This window comes from Triturus cristatus, chromosome 7, assembly GCF_964204655.1.
Source record: "Triturus cristatus chromosome 7, aTriCri1.1, whole genome shotgun sequence".
NCBI classification, from domain to species: Eukaryota; Metazoa; Chordata; class Amphibia; order Caudata; family Salamandridae; genus Triturus; species Triturus cristatus.
The window spans coordinates 692,513,735-692,520,559 of record NC_140590.1 but is presented as its reverse complement, the minus strand read 5'-3'; the positions used below and the strand labels follow the sequence as shown (position 1 = coordinate 692,520,559).

Sequence of the window (6,825 nt, the reverse complement as noted above, 5' to 3'; positions counted from 1 at the left end):
GTGCACTCTAAGCAACAGTAGGGTAGGCGTTGGACATCGCAGGGGTTACATTTACTCTTACCACTTCATTCTATGCAACAATAGGGAAACTGTTAGACTTCAGAAGGACAAAATTAACTATTCCCAATCTATTCTGAACAACAGTAGGGACGTTGTTGGATATCTGAGTGGCTAGATTTACTATTCCTACTCCAATCTAAACAACAGGATGGAAGATGTTGGACATCCGAGTGGCTAGATTTACTATTCCCAGTCCTACCTAAGTAACAATAGGGAAAGTGTTGGCAGTGGCGTCACTAGGGGGGTGCGGGGGGTGCGGACCGCACCGGGTGACACCGTCACATGGGGTGACACCACCAGTGCTGTCTGCACGTGATAATGGCAGGCAATCTGAATGTGGGTAGACAGGAGACTACTAGAGTAGTCAGTATATAAAATTAAATTACCGCAGGCAGGCTCAGACTCCGCGCGCGCAGACTCTCAATTTCAAACTCATTTTATTTATTTATTCTAATGACGATGCGCATGCGCATTTAAAATTTGCGTTACGCGGCAGGGGGCGGGCTGCAGCCCTTCAGTGTTGCTGCGATGGACAGGCCCGGCTGGGAGACACTGATTGGGTAGGGGGCTGGATTTGGTTCTGCAAGGGAAGGTCTGTGGTATGGAGCAGGCAGCGTGCGTAGATTTTTTTTTCAAAGTGCCACGCCCCGGCACACCAGCACGCACCGTCCCGCCAACTACCCCGACGTGTGGAGGCAGCAGCAGCAGGCCTCCATTGTCTTCCACAGTGTGATACTGGCTCTTCATCGGGAGACCGTGTGAAGAAAGCCCATCTCGTGAGACAAAGATGGGACCTTGTGAGTTGGCAGGTTTGGTTACTTCACTGTACTGAACTTTCCCTGTGTCTTCGCTTTACTTTTGTTCTGTTACTTCATGACCGAGACAAGTGAGCAGCCATGAAACATTGAACGTTCAAAAATTGATATAAGTGGAGTATTAATCAGAAGAGATAATGCATAATGACACCCCGTGGTTTGCAGTCACAGGAAGTGATGTCACAGTGCTGTCATATACCTCAATTTAATGGGGACGAAGATATTTCCCAGTGAACACTGAACTATAAACTTTGCTACGTACCAAACTATCTATTATTATTTACTAGTAAATATATGCTGATGGTATATGCTTTTGTATATTAAACGCGTGTTAATGTTTATTATCGTGTCTGTCATTGCAAACAGAGGGTGTTTGAGACAACGCAAGGGACATTTTCTATTGGGGTTGCTATTGTCTTATTAAACCTCTCGAGTGCCCCCTCTGTCTGTGAGCACTAACGAGAGTTAAATGATAACTGAGCCGAGAAGTGATTTGAAGTGGTATTATTTTTAGTTAAACGGGAAGGAAGCTTGATTGGTAGGTTTAAAAAATACTATTATCATTTGTGGTGTTTTTTTAAAAAGAGAGATAATGCTTGGTTGCTAATGCTCAGGTCGGTGTCGATTTAATTTCCACTGTTTCCTTTCAGCAACACGTATCCATGTTGATCGCCCCTTTTAATATTGTTGATCCCTCTTTCAAATATTTGCATCCTCACAGTTCATCAACTTGGAGGGGAGAAGGCGGGCCTGTACTTTCTTCGCAGTTTTCCTTGGACACAGTTAGAGGGACATCGTCCTTTCCTGTCTCAGCATTGAGACCAGCCATGTTCATAAAGTCGGCACATTTTCTGTACGTACACGCCGTGATTTGTGCATGTGCATTTCACACGTGTGGTTTTGCTGCATGCAATTTACAGCAGTTACTATTTTGTGCATTTTTTTACATCATTTTTCCACTTGTCGTAAATACCTGTAATGCGCCGTGTGCTGTGTACCAGGTGCAATATTCCCACCCAATTCCAAGTTTTTCTGCTCCGAAAGTGAACTAATCTGTGGTCTCAGATTTGTGAGTACCCGATAGCACAGGCTTTCCTTCTTTTACCCTTTCACATGTTTCCAGGTTTTCTATCGACACGTGAAAGCGCGAAACTTTGGATGTACCGTAAATTCTGTAAACCTTGGGCTTCTAATGTGCATACAAACTTCCGTTTGCACCCCACCTTTGATTTATAAGAGCTCTGAACGTCACTCTGTCATTTATGCTGCCCGATGTTAGGGCTTCAATCCTGCAGATGATTTTGGACACATTTCAGCACCAGCGGCTATCAGGAGGTTAGCACAAATTGTGCTTGCTCCCCCTTTCATTATGACATGCAACACGATCTTGAAGCTGGTAGTAAAAACCTGTGCAAAAGTACCAAAAAATGTTTATTACCAATTCATGCATAACTTCCATAAAACAGCATTACCACTTTACCAACAATGTGTAAATGGGAAACAAGACCCATGTTGTGCTCACTGCAAATGTTCTTCTACATGCTGTAATATCCCTCTAAGGAAATTTTGATTGGAAAATTTAACCTGAACCTGATCTGATACTCTAAATGAGAGCATAGTCCCTGAATTAGTAGGTCTTTGGTTGTTTTTAAAACTTTACATGGTCTATCTAGGTTGTCTGTGATGGCCCTTGTTGAGGGACCCTTCATCACCCACAAGGGCAGCCATTGGATCATTTGCAGAATCCCTTTGTCGGGTCACACACATTGATGTTTTTGCGTGACGTTGAGTTGCTTCATCGTCCAATGTAGGTTTTGGTTCCACCCTTGGATCCTTACTTGTTGACACTTCTACAGTTTCATTATATTGAGCGTCGGGGTGAGGTGACATTGTGTCCATTGTCAACTAAATTCTTGTTTCTTAATTTCATTTTCTCGGTTTGATGTTGGGAAGAATTAATGAGACTCGTGTGCAAAGAGTCCCCTAACTGATAATCCCAGTGTGGGTCGAAAATGTTCCTGTTCCACTGGCATTCGGACAGCCTGCACCTCATTTTACCATTCTGACCCATTTGGTGTGATTTCCTGTGCAGGTAGTAGCAGACGCTCAACAACAGGTGCTCTGCATGTTTTTTTCCTGTTGCTCACAGTTCTAGTGCCGGGCTCTGTTGGTGGACAAGACACACAAGGCGATGTCACAATCAACACTTGGTGGCATCTGATTAAATTCATGTGGACAAACCCTTTGCATCTGCTATGCAGTGGGTGCCTGCCTACTGGTAAATCCATGTAGCCTGTGTTCCCTGGGGTCACTGGCGCAGTGTTTAATTTGAGCCGGTGGTTTCTGGTGTTCGGCACCGGCACTTGATTGTCAACACTGGGGCTTGAAACAGTCTGCTACAAGGTGGTGGTTTTTGTCTTATTTAAAGATGAGCACAAGAACACTTGTTTATTAATTCAATATACATTAAAAAATAACTATTGACTGCTGCCCAAGCCATTCTTATGGCCTGGGGGGCCTGGAGTAGTCTGAATTGTCACACTTGTAAGAGTGTGATGATTAGTAACTGTGTTGGTACTGACAAGGGCTTTTCTTTACAAAATAAGCACTGGCTGACTCCCCCTGTTCACACGCAGTATGTGTCAGAAGTGCTTCGGTACATGAGAGGTAGGGTGCCATCGGTTTGGGTCCCACGATAGGTATACAGCCCATAGAATTGTATGGGGAAATACAGGGATCGGATTCTTCAGAAGTCAGCAGAGAACTCAATATCACAGGGTGTGCAGTAAATATAGGCAACATTGTCACTGCTTGAGAGAAAAAAAGGGGCCTAGTCCATGGGGGTCCGCAGACGTTTTTTCAGGGGGAGACATCATTTTACCGTCCTCCATTCTCTGACCCTTTTGAAACAGCAGCACGATCTTGAAATTTTTTTGAAGGGCAAGTGAAAAATCCAGGGCCCCGCGGACAACCATGGCCTAGTCGCAGAGGCTGCTACCTTTCAACTCACATGGTTGTCCAATTGATTCAAGAGGCATCTTCTGGGGCTTTACAAAAAGGAATCAGTGAGGGGATGAGGTGAACACTACGTGGTCTGTGGGGTGCACTAGGATCCACGCATCGCAAAAATCTGTTGTTCATGCTCATATAGCTGTCCAGATCTTCATGGCTCCATTCATGTCCACATGAAAGCAGAATTGTCTCCTCACCCTGACCAGGGCCCCAGGATTCCTGTTGCTGGGTGGGATTTGGTGTATGAGTATCGCCTCACTGCCTGGCTCTGAGCCAGCAAATGTAAATTAAAACAATGTTCTTGCATTTACATTTGACGGCTCTCAGCCAGCGCTGCTGGGAGGGGCGAGGCCGAGGTATGTGAGGGGGAGGAGGAGTGCTAGTGCACTCCACTCCCTAAGTGCGCATATGTCTTTTGGCCAGCCGTCTCAGGCCGACCAATACACACATGCGCACTTAGGTTTTCTCCAGCCCAGCTGCACTGAGCAGCCGGGCTGGAGAAACCCCTCAGACTCCCTGGTCTGAGCAGGGCGGCTTTCCTGCCTGCCCAGACTTATCAGTGCAGTGTGTAGACTGGACATGGAGTCTGTCCCCGGGGCTGCTGGGACCCAAGAAGAGAAGAGGCGGAAATAGGAGATGCGATGCTGGAGCAGCCGGCAGCAAAAGGTAAGTTTTAAGTTTTATTTTTTTTTTAAATATTCAATCACCCGCCCGACGCCTCCCTTGTGACCTCACCCACCCCACCACCCTTCATTTATGGTGGCCGCCACTGTGTAGAAAAGTAATCCAAGAGGTCAAGCAGGGTCTTTAAGAGGGCAAGGAGAACCAGTGCTTGGGAAGAGATACATTCTGTGGCACGCATACTCCAGGGGCTGAATGATACATCGGGTACCTTGTCTCATCTTGATCTATAGCAAACCCTTAACTCAGTGCGTCGGGTGCAGAACTGGACAGTGTGCCTGATTACACAAAATAACAAAATGTGTTATGAGTGGGAGATCCGACCATGTCGGCCACTAACCCATGGCACAGAATCAGTCATTGGGTCTCCTTGTGCCTTAAATAGTTCCAGCATGGCATCCCATGCCATAGCTATGGGCTGCTTGCACAGCCCGGTATTTCTTCCTGCATAGTGATGGGCTCTCAGCAGAACCTCATTGCCAGACCTCTTCACGTCAACTACTCACTAGGGTCACAGTGGAGGACATCCAGTGGTGCGTAATCTGCCATTTAGCAAGGGGAAGCGCTAGGTCTGCAAAGCGTGTTTCAGTTTTCAAGGATTTGGGTCTAGGGCAGTCCAAGACTTCTTCAAGTGGGGCAGTTCAAGGTATTTGTAAAGCTCGAACATAGCAACCCCTTAAGGGTGTCAAGGCACTGGGGGCCATCAGGGAGATTAGGTGAGCTTTCACAAGTGGATTTCTTCATGTGAGCCCCGTGCTGCCTGCCCACCCTCGAACCCCTCTAGCACGCTCGACGCCTTCCTCGGATTTAATTGGAACTAAGTTTGACTTTTGGTTAATAGTCCACTGGCGGACTCGGAGCGGAGGAGGTCCATGCGGTAAATCGTGAGGGGGTGACACCATGAGTTACCCGCACCGGGTGACACCAACCCTAGTGACGCCACTGAGTGTTGGCCCTTGAAGGGGTAAGATTTTCTACACCTACTCTGATCTAAGCAACAGTAGGGAAAGTATCGGTTATCAGGGAGGTAAAATTTAATACAAACACTCCAATCTAAGCAACATGAGGCAAAGTGATGGAATTCGGAGGGAGTCTGTGTCTGCACCTAATTGACAGATTTTTTGTTACCCTCTATCTTTTATTCACCTTTTGATCCTTCAAATATTCAAACCGTCATTTTTGAGAACATAGACCTAAACTGATTTGACAAATAACCTGCAAAACAATGCACACAAAACCAGATTTCACAAAAGACGAATTTTAAGCCTAGAGTAACCTCAAACTCAATTACAAAAATTACCACTGTTGTCAAGGTATAGCATATTTTAGTTCTTTATGTCTTCAAATTGAATCTCTTCTGCTCTAATGGAACTCTATATGTGAAAAACACTACTAATATCAACACAAAAATGTTACATAATCAGAAACGTTGAACAAAAACAACTTGTTATATCAGGTAATAAACATGGTATTTTTTAAATTATACATATACCTGCAAGTCATCCCCTTTCAACTTTAATAATTACATTTTGTAGAGCAATGTCATATAAAATTATGCGGCAAAGTCAAATCTATAAAACTGCCTTTAGAATATTGTTTGGGGTATATCTGAATTCTACCCATGTATTCTGGGATTAGAGAGTGACCCTGACAACAATGACCCATAAGCATTACTATTAATACTACTATTATAACGGCTACTTGTCAGCTCTCTTAAAATAGCTCAGCAGAAAAGGCCCAGAAAAATTCACACATGGAGGTGATGGAGCAGGGGTCAGTGGAAACTATACTCGTGCAAGGACTTTCAGTGAGTTGCTAACTGCATGCTACTTCAGCCATTACAAGGCGTACTCATTACATCCTAGGCTACTTGCTTTTCACTGATATATATTGATTTTTTTTTTATCTGTTGTTTCATGCTAAATTAACTCTCATCTATATGGAGCCCTGTGTGCTCTTGCCATAAACTACTTTCCGCAGTGGCCCAACTTTACCATCCTACTTTCTCAACATACATGTCAGGTTGAAGTTGTTTTCCATATCTTAGTTAGGTTTATCCTGAAACCATCTTAAAGATATAATAACCAACTGTCTATATCAGGTCTTGCTTATAACAACTGCCATCACGATTAATCCCATCCTTTACATGGTTAAACAATAAAACCTGTTCCTATCTTCACTATAAAATCCTGATTTGGTTACTCACCAAAAGTCTTTAAACACAAGGCAGGTTTCCAATATGGTAATCACATGAGAA

At 44.5% G+C, this 6,825-nt stretch overlaps 1 long non-coding RNA gene across 1 annotated transcript in view; it reads left to right on the top strand.

The window, feature by feature from the left end:
- The first annotated feature begins 618 nt into the window (after positions 1 to 618).
- LOC146810348 (uncharacterized) overlaps positions 619 to 6,825 on the top strand; it is a 47,023-nt gene continuing 40,816 nt past the window's right edge. The window contains exon 1 of the long non-coding RNA XR_014965677.1: positions 619 to 857. This is a non-coding gene — a long non-coding RNA (uncharacterized LOC146810348). The remainder of the gene's footprint in view (positions 858 to 6,825) is intronic.